Raw genomic sequence first — 13,418 nt, forward strand, 5'->3', positions numbered from 1 at the left:
TGCAGGGTTATCATCAAAGGCTATAATGAAAGCATTTCTTCCATCACAACCATAAGTAGGACAAGTACGCCCAAATGTAGGTCCTGCAGCTCCTTGTATCATATGACTCAGGCAGTACCTCACTGATGAGGCCCAACAAGGCCATAATACACCTGGAATTGTTTGGTTTCACCTACAGAGAGGATGTGGGTTTGAAGATTGGTCTAGACTTTTCCTTTCGGAGCATAGCGAAGACTGATTCGCATATGGTTGGTCCCTGTATGAAGTGACATAGGCCCTCATTTTGACCCTGGCGGTCTTTTGACCAACAGGGTTAATGTGGAGGTATCACTGCTAACAGGCTGGCGATGTATACCACCACATTATGAGTGTGGCGGGTTGGCTGCTGCAACCCGCCACATCACCACTCATATCACCATGGCGTGTGAACTGTCGGGCCGGAGATGTTCATCTCCGACCCCTGCGGTTCACAGAAGACCGCAGGCGGCACTATGACCCGACCTACCGCCATGAAAACAATGGCGGTAGGGCTACCGGAGACCGGGAATCCCTTCCCTGTCACCGGTAGATGGCTTCCCCCCAGCAAGCACTAGATCCCCCCCACCCCCCCTTCAGCCACATTGTCCCTCTCCCCTACCCCGCCCCCCTTCAGTCACATCGTCCCCCTCCCCCCCAACCCAGCAATCACCTGACCCCCCCCTACAGTCACAGCGACCCCCACCGCCCTCACCGCTTACATGCACCCACATGCACCACGCATACACCCATTCACCTCCACTTTCAGACATGCATCCACTCACACACATCTATACACGCATTCACTCACAAATACTCAAACACATTCAGGCACACCTCCCCACTAACATGCTCACATGCATACACACTGACAAGCAGACACGTACTCACTGCAACAATCATACATGCATTCACTCACAGGCATACAACCACACATACACCACAACACTCACAGACGCATTCACACACGCACACATACATTCAAACACACAGGCAGACACCACACACAACACCCCCTCACCCCCAGTCGGACTTATGACTTACCTTGTCTGGCAAGGAGGTCATCCGGCAGGGAACGGGAAAGGTCACTGCTACTGCCGGCAGCGCCCCCCCAGCAGGACACCTCCAGGCCGTATCAATGGTCATAATACGGCTGGCAGCATCCTTTGGTGGGGCAGTGCAGGTGGTAGCACTGCCCAGGCGCCTTGACCACCAACATGGCTACTGTCGGATATCTGCACTAAATGTGGCGGAAATCCGGCAGTAACCATATTATGGTGGGTGGAAGACTGTCAACACTGGCGGTCTCCTGGCGCACGTGGCTTTGGCGGTCTCACTCTGAGACCACCAAAGTCATAATGAGGGGCATAGTGTGTAAAAAAAGATAGAATGTAATGTGATCCTGTATAACTACCAGTGGTTGAGATTAATTGGGGCATTCCATCCATCACTTTTTAGGTTGGGCCTAGGCAGCACACATGCGCTGTCTGCAAGATATGCTGTATTCAGTCTATGAACTTTAACCACGCCCACTATTGCCATTCATTCTTTGTTGTAATAATCTTAAATGCTTCCTTTTTTTTGGTATATCCTGTTACAGTGTGTGATGGACCCTCCTCCCTCCTCTCGTCTGTTTTTTGCAACCTTAGTGTTCTTTTGGTTGTCCATAGCAATGTCTTCACACCACAGCAGTGAAAACACTGTGTTTAGAAAGGCACCGAAGGTTTCAGGTTTCGTGTATTCTTGTGCCTCTCCTTGGGTATCCTTTAGACAGTGCTGCTAGCTGCTTCTCTAGTCCCAGTGGTAATTCATCATTCTAAGTCCTCTAGATAGTGCTGCTAGCTGCTTCTCTGTTCTCATTATAATATTGTTTACTAACTAATGAGTGCGGCATCAGTCGTGTTGAGATCAACATGTTGGCAGAATTAGATCACGTGTGATTCTGGTCCTTTTTTTTTTTTTTCTGTGGGTCGTGGAGGGGGGTTGATTACCATCATAGGTGGTGGTCCTTTTTGTGGTATTTGCCACCAGTTTGTGGTGCACATGATATACGTTAAACCTGTCAAAAGCAACACTTGGGTCATTTTTGTGTGTGAGATAATACAGCATATTGGATATTGCATACTTGCTCACTTAGGCCCATATTTATACTTTTTTAGCGCCGCATTTGTGCCGCTTTTTGATGCAAAAGCGGCGCAAACTTACAAAATACAATCGGCTTTTGTAAATTTGTGCCGCTTTTGCGTAAAAAAGCGGCGCAAATGCGGCGCTAAAAAAGTATAAATATGGGCCTTAAATTGAAAAGTGAGCAAGTATGCAATGTTTCCAAAGCAAAGCCAGGTTTTTAGTAGAGAAAGAAATGTTGGTATCATGTCTGCTTACTATCTAGGCTGACATATTTTATTATTTTCAGTTATGAGCACTGCCATAAAATCACGGACACTCACTATATTAGCCAAGTGAGGCTCATCAATTAGGGCAGCGGGGTACACCGTCTCTCCAACACCCCCTGGCTGCGAGTGCCACATACATGAAAAATAAAATGGTAATAAAATTAATTTATTACTATTTTATTTTTTAGTGGTGCCAGCCTGAGTAGAGTGTGAGGGTGGGGTTACTGCTACTGATTGGCAGCAGCAGGGAGGAGTTGTGACCACTCCAGTTTAAAGTGTGCATGTCATTTTGGCTGGATGCCTTGTAACATGCACACTTTAAACCTCTAAGGCCCAAGCTTTTTTAGACAGCTGGATGGAGGGTAGGCAAAATCGCCTAGTACCTGAATAATTTCCGAGCCAGCCCGCTCCAACCAATCCTGGCACTTCTCTCATGCTCGTTAATATCATAAGCAGCACAAGAGCAGCATCTGGATTGGTTATTGGAGTTGACTCTGGGGCCCCACATTTAGAGCCATCAACTGCCAGGACTGGCGAAGAATACTGAGGCAGTGAGTAGGTAAACTTTTTCTTCTAGACTAAAAAGGTTTTTTGACCCACTTACAGGCAGTATGAGAAACTCACACTGACTTCAGCCTCAAATCCAGAGCTCTCAATTGTGGCCCATTATAAACACAATAATGAATCACGATTCAGAACTTTGGTGTTGAGCCTAAGGACATTGCTGGTTTCTTACAGTGCCACTAAGTGAGTCAAATGTATTTGTCCCACCACTTTCACATGTAAGCAGCCGCCATTGGTATTAGCTGACATGTTTCTATTGTTTTCAGTTATAGAAGCATGTAGTCAATATGTGAATTGAGATGAAGCATTCATCACCATGTTTGTTTGGGATTGTTGATGCTTCAGTGCCTTCCAGTGATGTTTTGGGCCTACCACTGAGGTATTCATTACAAAGCCAAGCACAATTATAAAGAGGACAGGAGAGCAAGCAGTGCCAAATGCCCTGACCTTGCAATGACTGAGAAATCGAATTCAAACCTTCTACAGTATATAAATTCAATAAAGAAACCATATTAGCTAGAAAAGGAGAGAGAGCACTGCAACTGATGCTTCAGACAGTTAAACATCTAGAGGCTTTTAATAATACCTATTGTGTGGATTCTATGAATGAAGTGTCAGGTAGCATGATGTTTCATCTCTCAAAACCTAAAATAATGAAACACACAAAGCAAGGATTCATATAAACCTTAAATCTGTCCCCACATATTTTTTATGACTTCACAGAAATCGCCCTAACAATATCATCTGTGACATTTCATAACACTTCACCTGTTCATACCATTGGTCACATCGGGGGTCTCCAACCTTTTCTGTAGTGAGAGCTACTTCTGATCAGTGAAAGTCATTGTGAACTACTGAAGGCCAAGCAATTCACATTGTTATGAGACAGTCCGATTTGCAGCTGAATTACATTTAAACCCAACGCCCATGGAACCAGATACCTTGGCTTGAACAAATGCTTTGACTAGGGGCACTATGACAGGGCTGTCATGTCTGTCCGTGAGAGTGTGGTCTCTGGGGGATCTATGAACATTTGTGTGTGTAAATGGGATATATGTGTATGAGTGACTGAGAGCCTGTGTCGTATGTACTTGTGGGGCAGGACATAGCTTTCACCAGATGTGGCACCGGTACATGTTTAACATAAACATATACCCATTTTTTAAATGGGAGATCTTTAAAGTGTAGTAAAAATGTTCTGCAAAAATGTTCATAATATGGACATTTTCTGCACTTTAAATTTCTCCCACTTAAAATAATGGTTGTATTTTTCAGTTATAAATATGGCACTGTGTCTACCAGCCACGGGGAGGAAGATGCCTGCTGTGTGTAAAGGTGACACTAAAATGGGAGAAAAATAAATTGAATAGTTATCACAAATCCGTTCCCTAGCCCGGATCCAGTATTATTGGAATGATTGTGAGACTGCGGGGAACCCATTGCACCCCCTGAAGCCAGCGGGGGGAGCCATCTAGAGAGTTGGAGACGTTGCGGCCTATCGGAGGGGAGGAGCGCCAGCCAAAATTAGATCAGTCGTTGCTGAGGGGCCACGGTGGCGATGTAGTCTGGGGCGCCGTCTGCTACTGGGTTCGGCAGCCGCAACAACCAGTGGGGGTGGCACCGCCCCCTGGGACCGAATTTAAAGCTGGAGCGATCAGCTTGTGGTCGGCTGGAGTGGTCGCGTAGAGTGTGGCCGAGTTCTAAGAAACAGCCGAAGTCCAGCATAGTGCTGCAGCCCAGAGACAAAGTGTATCGAGCGACTGGTAGGACAAATGAGCCCCTCCAAGGCAACATTATAAAAATGGATCCTACGACAAGCCTGTAGAGGCCATTGAGTTGACAGTGAGGACAAGGGGCAAGCTCTATAGAGATAGGAACTGTGTTAATGCTGGCGACTGTGGGGTTCACCAATGGAATTATTTCTGATGCGCATGTTTGGGGTCCATGCTTAGACTTTCCACCCATAAGGAGTTCCAACCTTTTACTTTTGGGATCTGCGAGAGCGGCGCTTGCATGGGGAGAAAAGTGACAGGCCGCATGGCTAGTACCTTTTTGCCCACAGGCAGGTGGCCGTGAATACCCCCATAGCCCTAGTGCCTGATCTTCTTCTGCGCCCCCTCTGTAACAACATGACAGGTGGTAAAAGCACATGAGTCGCCCATCAAATGAAGCTAGATAAATTTACGCTGCCAAAAGATTTGGGACCCACAAGCAAGGTTCAAGAGCAAACACAGCCTGTGGCTGTATCAGCACCTAGTGGAGAACCCTTGGCCCTGCAAGATATTATGGAGGCGATCCAGTGGGTGCATTCTTCACTGGAGACACGCATAGACTCTGTCACCAATGAGGTACGGCTGTAGAGGGTAGATCTCTGCAACATGAGTTTAGAAGTCAAGGAAGTGGAAGAACCCAGCGCCCTCCTCCAAACAAGACACTACAGCCCTCAAATCCCAGGTCAAAGACCTACAGGCAGCAAACAAAATCATGGAGGCCCACCTGGAGGTTTATGAAGGCAGATCAAGGCGCAACAATGTGCGCATCCTGGGTGTCTCAGAAAGTGCAGATGGGCCAGAGGTGGACCCCTTTGTCGAGGACCTCATACTTAAGATACTGCAACCTCATGGCCTTTCCAAGTATTTCTCTATAGAGCGGGCCCATCGAGTCCCAGGAGGGAGCCCTAGACAAGGGCCCTTCCATAACCCATAATTGCCCGTATCTTCAATTTCTGCGATCGCGATGTGATACTTCAGATGGGTCGTAGCACTCCTCCAATAACCTACGAAAACGCAAAGATACCCTTGTTCCCTGACTTTACACTTAGGGTTCAGTTGCAACGTTGTAGCTTTTTAGAAGTTAAAAAGGAACTAAGGAGCAAGGCAATGAAATACTCAATGCTTTTTCCTGCTCGACTGAGAGTGGAGTCTGAGGGAAAAACTCTTTTCTTTTTAACTCTGGAGGAAACATGGGAGTGGCTGGAGGAATGGAGAATTGTATTAAGAAGGGCAACACAAAGGGACAGCAGCGGTGGAGACGCCGCTCCCAAGAATCGAATGAAAAGCAAGCCAGAGACTTGGATCCTGACAGCACGGAGGCATAGCTGACGCACGGCACATACAACTCCTACTAAAGCCAGAGTTGGTGTCTTTTGGTTGCCAGGGGTTGTAAGCTAAGATTTCAAGAAGGGGTTTGCTTATTGCCAATGGAAATACATGTTATCTACATTTAATCGACCATTCTTGCATGAAGGACATCTGCACAGAAAAGACACGTAATTACAGTGATATAGTGTAGACTGATGCTCCCCAGATATGCACACCTTAACATTGGGGGCCATGGGCAACATTCAGTTTCTGTGCAATGGAGGGCAGAGGGTGACGATCATGGAGGACTGCAGTCCCTTCATAGTTTTGAGTTGGGGTAGGGCGACAGGGACTCTGCAGAGTTTGGGGGTGGGCAGTTCCAATGTTCGTTATGCAGGGAGGCGAGGTGGGGGGATTGTTCTTTTACAAAACCGTTTTGAGATGTTTTGATAAACGGAGGGGGGAGAAGTATGGGGCGGAGTCAATTCATTGTTACAGTTTTCCAGTTTACATGGTGAAAGAGCACCAGCTCTATTTTACCACACCAGCTGATTTTGTATTTTTATATGTGGGTGGTCCATGCTTAGACAGGTTTTTGGGGATGGCCTCGAGACATGGAAGTGTGCATTTGTGGACTGTAATATGACCTAACAGTGGCTAAAGAGCACATTTCCAATGTCCGACTCTTATCGTGAGAAGTAAATGGATTGAGGGACAGAATTAAATGCGGGTGGTGCAAAAAGACACTCCCCAGATGTGATCCTTCTACAGGAGACACACCTCAAGGACAATGCTTGCAAGGCCTTGGGTTGATGGGGGTACAAAATGGTGGTCCATGCTGGGTTCACGACTGGTTCCAGAGGACCAGGAATATTACTTAAAAATCAACTGCCCCTTACTTTAAACCATTCCTGGACTGATCAACTGGGTAGGTAGACAGCCCTCCCTGGGACACGAGAGGGTGAAACAATGAATATCCTTTCCATATATGTCCCACCAGCTATGCATGGTGTCACCTTCCCAGAGTTGGGTAAACTTCTACTTCCTGCAGGAGAACTATTAATGGGGATAGATTTCAATATGACAATTTGTAATCACAAAGATCGTTTGCCCACATGACAGATGGTCCCTTCCTGAACCCAACTGATGGACTTTCTTTCAGCCAAGGGGATAGTAGACATCTGGTGAGTACACAATCTCGTACACAACATTTCACTTTCCATTCCGGGTCTCATGGTAGCCTCTCCCGTATCAACCTCATCCTAAAACTTACAAATTGTATTCCCCATTTCTCTGAGGTGTGACATCTAGCTAGCGGAATATCTGACCATTCCCCAGTATAGGCAATCTATGATATAGATAAGCTGCTGACCCGAAAAGTCATCACAGTAAGCCTGTGGTATCTTAAGATCCCAAGCATAAGGGATGGCCTGGTAAAAGCCACAGAATCATATTTTAAAGAGAACAAGGCATCAGTGGAGTTCTGTTAAACCTTCTGGGAGGCATATAAAGCAGTCATCAAGGGATGTGCACTTTCACTGATGGTTGGGCACAAAAAAGGGCCGTAGTAGAGAAGCTTGAAGGGGATATCCCTGCTCTTGAGGCTCAACTACGATTAGATAACATTGGTGACACTAAACATGAACTTAGTCTTAAAATACAGGAATACAGAGATTTGGAGATGGATTCGGCTAAAACCAGTCACCGAGCAACACAACATCACGTATATGAAAAAGGTGACAAGGCGGGAAAACTTCTTGCATGGTTAGACAAAAGGGAGAGAGTAAGCTGATGGGTGCTAGGCCTTTGTTCCAAGGTGGGAGAATTTCTTATGGATCCATAAGATATTACAAACACTTTTGCGGCCTACTATGCACACCTCAATTCTCCAGTCCATACGACTACTGCAGACGACTCTCGTGACCTCTTCTGGGACTTGCAACTCCTGACTCTCTCTACCGAGGACAAAACATTTATGGAAAGGGATCCCACAGAGGAGAAAATAGCTTTAGCAACCCGTAGCAAAAAATCTGGCAAGGTAATGGGACCCAATGGACTCCCGATTGAACTCTTCAAACTCACAGCACCCACTATAACCTACTATAACACCGTATTTAGTGAAGATGTATATGGAGAGTCATGAGAGGGGTATGCTCCTTAGAGATCAAAGGTCAGCCTCAATAGTAGTGATTCATAAGGAGGGTAGACCAGCAGAGAATTGTTATTCCTACAGACCTATCTCACTTATGAATGCAGAGGCTAAAATCCTGGCTAAACTACTAGCTCTGCGACTCATACAAATAATCACCAAACTAGTACATCCCGACTGATCCGGCTTCATGCCAGGTAGAAGCATGGCCCTTAATCTACGGCAGCTCCACAGAGTACTGGGAAGAACAGCGAGGATCCAGGAGGATGCAGTAATCCTGTTGCTCGATGCCTATATGGCTTTTGACCCAGTTGAATGACCGTGCGGCTTTGCGATGCTGGAGCGAATGGGCTTTGGTCCCAGCTTTCTATCTTGGGTGTGGATGCTGTATGCCGATCCCTTGGGTCATTTAGCCGTGAATGCTAAAACCTCTCATGTATTTCCCCTCCTGCGAGGGACCAGACAGGGCTGCCCTCTATCGCCCCTCATATTTGCTTTGATCCTGGAACCATTAGTGGTCTGGGTCCACGCAGATCCCTTCATCCACGGATTGTGCTGGACGGAAGAGTGGGCAGAAAGAATATCTCAGTATGCTGATGAGATTTTATGTTGTGTCCTGCACTCCTCCATCTATAGACTACTGGACATATTCACCAGTTTTGGTAAATATTCAGGCTATACTATCAATTGGTGTAAACTCCAGACATGCCATTGAGCTTTGAGGCACGTGTACTGTTAGATGATTTCTGTTACCTTGACAAATATGTCACTACTGATCCCAGTTTGTTCCACATTAACAACCTCCAGGGCCCTTTACCCCGACTCAAGGGAGACGTTTATCACTGGAGGTCTCATCTGCTCTCCCTGTTCGGACGAGCGTCCTTGTTTAAAATGATGGCATTGGAGGCATGACCAATATGGCGGCGGGCGGAGAAGTGTTTTCTTGCCCTCCGTCTCTGCTGCCCACCGGGCCCCACTGAAACTGGCGACCTGACCGCACTTGCCATTGCTGCGGCACCCAATCAACCACAGCCACGTAACACAAGTCCTTACCTGGGACCAAGTAAAATCCTAAGGCATGCTTGAGTCACCCAGAAGGCCCAGAGGTAAAGCACACTGGCCGGAAGGCTGTGGGCCCGCCGGGGATCAGCTGCACGCGCACAGCCGCTTGGGCCCAACCACTCGCCGTCACAACCACGGTACTGAGGAAGTCGGCCATCCGACAAATGCGACTCGTGAGGGATAGCGACTCCCGATGGATAGCACAGAACGCAGCAGGACACAGAGACCTACCACCAGCCACACAAGAAGTAAGCAGCGCCAACTGTGATGGGAGGGAGGACCCGCACAGGCTGCCATTACCGGGAGGGAGTGTAGCTGTGGCGCAGGGTGAGGACAGAGCACAGGAATTGGACATTGTGTGGCTGGTCCCTGCTGATACTGGTGATACTCAGATGGCTTCTCTGTCCAGACCCGTCCAGACCCAACTCAGCGAGGCCCAGCAGAATTCTGCAGGCCACCACTCCAAACATGCTCCAGGACATAACAGGCACCTGCCCTGCCTTCAGCGGGAGTGCTGCTAAGATGCCGAATTACCACATAGCAGTGACCGTGACAACAAGCTGTGCCTGCCCCCCTCTAGTGGGCGCCCCTCTTTGAGCATGTGAATTGATGTCTTCCCGCCGGCCCTAATGGCTGCCTGGGACTGCGAAAGGTGCCACAAAACAGAAACAATGCCATTGGATTTGTCTGGCCCCTTAATGGGCCCCAGACACTAAGGCCCCCCCAACATCTCGTAGTGCAAGGGTGGGTGTGCAGAGACTGAGTGACTCCTCTAGCCCAGGAGAAACCCGCCTCTCACCACGCTGTGTCACACCAACATGGCAGCAGACCGCAGCAAGAAAGAGCACTCTTTCAAAGATATGCTTGTTAAGGCAGCTACTCCTGATTGCTCCCTCCAGTCAACCCAAGACACACAGGTAGAGAAGGAAGAGATGGAGGGCCTGCTTAAACGCTCTTTTCTGGAGGCACTATTTGCATTGCTAAAAGACGATCTCCACTAGGTCAAACTAGAGCTGTCGCAGAGCCTAAAATCGGTCCAAAAGGACCTGGCGGAGATAGAATCTTAACCTTGAACAACAACACACCTCGTAGAGATGAGGAACTTGAGCACCTATAACAGGAGCTTATCTGCCTCAAGGAATAGCATGTGGAGCTCCAAGCGCATGGGGAAGACCTCAAAAACAGGTCAAGGAGTAACAATGTATGCACCAGGGGTGCCCCAGAAGCCGCATTGGGGGATGACAATGGCTCTTATGTCAAAACCCTCTTCACCCAGATATTGGGCCCCACAGCAGCAGAGGTCCAACTAGACAGAGCACACAGGGTGGGTTCTCCTCGTCCATCCACCTCTTGCCCAGCAGATATCCTGGTGCGCATACATGGTTTTCCAGTAACGTAACAAATAATCCACAAAGTCACGGAGCTACACCCCTTGCAATTTGGAGGTCATAGCCTAACCAGGTACCAGGATCTCTCAGCCATCACTCTTCAAAAACAAAGAGACTTCCACCCAGTGACACCTTACCCTAAAGAGAAAGGCACTACCTACTCTTGGAGACACTCATTTCGTCTCATCTTTCTCTTGGGTGGGCAGCTCCACGAGCTCCGCTTGCTGTCCGCTGCTTGTGACCTCCTGGGCATCAACAGAGATGCAGCCATGGAGGACAGATCCAACCCAGCGAACCACAGAGGCCTAAGCGAAACCACTGGAATAAATTCCCATCCCCTCCAGCGACTTAAAACCAGACCCAGACACTACGGTGCAAGAAAGGAGAGCAGTACTGGAGAAGCTAATGGGAGATTCTGACCTACAATGTCCAATTTGAGTCGAGCAAGGCCAGGAGTCGAGTACTTGAGGTGGCTTAAGGGCACCGCGGGGAGGGAGCGCAGGACACGAGGGAGAAAGGGTACTGCCAGACAGCGGTCACCAATCGTACACCCCGAAGGGGAGTTGTTGGCCCAGATACGGGTCTCCTCTTGCCCTTGGACACTGTTCTTGTTGTTGTTTACATTTATTACTGGGGATACAGATTTGGGACACTCACACTGATAAGATGGTCTTCTCCGGACAAAGCTCACTGACAGGGGGTACCACATGCCACTAACACATACCCTGAACACTACGGTCACACCAAGAGGGGACATCTTAAAGCCTACACAGTCCTTCTGTTACACATGATCCATTAAGAACATTAAGAATAGTGACTTTTAACATGAAGGGCTTCAACAATCCCATTAAAAGAAGGGCCATCCTCTCATATCTGGAACACACCCAGGCAGACATATGTCTCTTGCAGGAGACACATCTCCTGGCAAGAGACTGGCACCACCTGGAATCCAGGGCTTTCCTGGAACAATTCCAATCTTCACTAACAATAAAATGGCAGGAGTGGCTATTCTCCTCTCCAAATCCTTCAAGGGGAGGGTGGTGGACAAGATTGTGGAGATTAAGGGGCAGCTATTGGTGTTCCATATAGATATCGCGGAGCAGACCCTGGCACTCAGCTCTATATGTACTCCCAATGAGGCCCAGGAGCCTTTCATCTGAAAAGCAGTTGTGGAAACAATGATTACTAAGGAGAAACTGATATTGCTGCGAGGAGAACTTAACATGGTGTTTCAAAATGATCTGGACTGCTCGGTGGCCCGGCAGGGGGTGTCGGGGGAGCTCTCAAAGGAGGGCGCTCAATGCATAACTGAGATGGGACTACAGGATCTTTGGAGAGTGGCCCACCCTCAATCCAGGGACTACACCTTTTACTCCCATGCACATAAAACGTATGCCAGACTTGACCACTTTTTAGGCTCAAGAGAACTACAGAGTCTCGTTACTGATGTTGAGATAGAACCTCACTCCCTGTCATATCACACAGCAGTAGTGGTTGACCTTATCCTCCCACGACAACCTGGGTACACTGGTCTTGGCATCTAAGGGAGACTCTCCTTCACAGATCCAACGTGGTCAAGTAAGTTGACCAAGCCATTCACTCATACCTACTGACCAATGACACAGCCGATACACCTGTATCGATCCTGTGAGATGCTTTAAAGGCAGTAGTTAGATGAACCTTCATAGCAATTTCCGCTGGTGACAACAGGATACGCCAGGAGAAAAGAGAGCAGCTACAACAAAAAGTCAAGGAACTTGAGCGCATCCACCAACATACAGGTGCCCCTAGGATGTGGAGACAGTTAGAGGCAGTGTGGACACAGCTAGCACATTTAGACCTTGACAGAGCGGAATATTCTCTTCTCCGCCTGAAGCATACCTTTTATGTAGGAGGAAACAAGTGTGGGTGCCTACTGGCCAACAGACTCCGAGGCCATGGCCATTAAAGTGCTAACCTGAGAGGACGGCTCTGAGATCAGAAGTGACAACCATATTGCAGGCCAGTTTAGAGACTTGTACTGCAATCTATATTCTGCACAGGCTATATGCCGGGACATCATTCAGGAGTGTCTTAAGACCGCAAACGTATATCGTCTGACCTCGATGCAGGCTGACAGGATTAATCAACTCATCCGCACGGAGGACATCACAGTGGCCATTGCTCGCCTGAATCCCTGAGAACAGAAGGTTTTTCGGCAAGCTTTTATAAGACCTCCTGTCACGCATTGGCACTCATCTTAACCCGGGTATTCAATTCCATAGACGGTCCGCATATGCTGTCCTCAACGTTGAGAGATGCCTCTATAGTAGTAATCCCCAATGCTCACAAATGTGCTTCCTACCGGACGATTTCTCTCTTTAATGTTGATGCCAAATTGCTAACTGGTATCCTGGCGTCCGGACTGAACCCGTTGATGCCTGGACTGATTAGCCCTGACCAGGACGGATTCATTTCCTCGAGATAATGTCAAGCAAATCCTTCACATCATCGATAAAGCCGGTAGGTCTAAGCGTGAGGTGCTGCTACTAGCAGTCGATGCCGAAAAGGCATTCAACTGCGTACATTGGCCCTACATGGCAGCTGCACTTACTTGCTTTGGTTTCGGACCCAAGTTCCATTACCTGGATATGCAGTAACTGCACAAATCCAAGGGCTACAGTTAGAGTGAACGGGACAACCTCAGCTCCCTTGCCCATCGACAGAGGGAACCAACAGGGGTGTCCGTTGTCACCCCTGTTATTTGCACTCTACATGGAGCCCTTCG

Source organism: Pleurodeles waltl, chromosome 10, assembly GCF_031143425.1.
Source record: "Pleurodeles waltl isolate 20211129_DDA chromosome 10, aPleWal1.hap1.20221129, whole genome shotgun sequence".
Taxonomy (NCBI): domain Eukaryota; kingdom Metazoa; phylum Chordata; class Amphibia; order Caudata; family Salamandridae; genus Pleurodeles; species Pleurodeles waltl.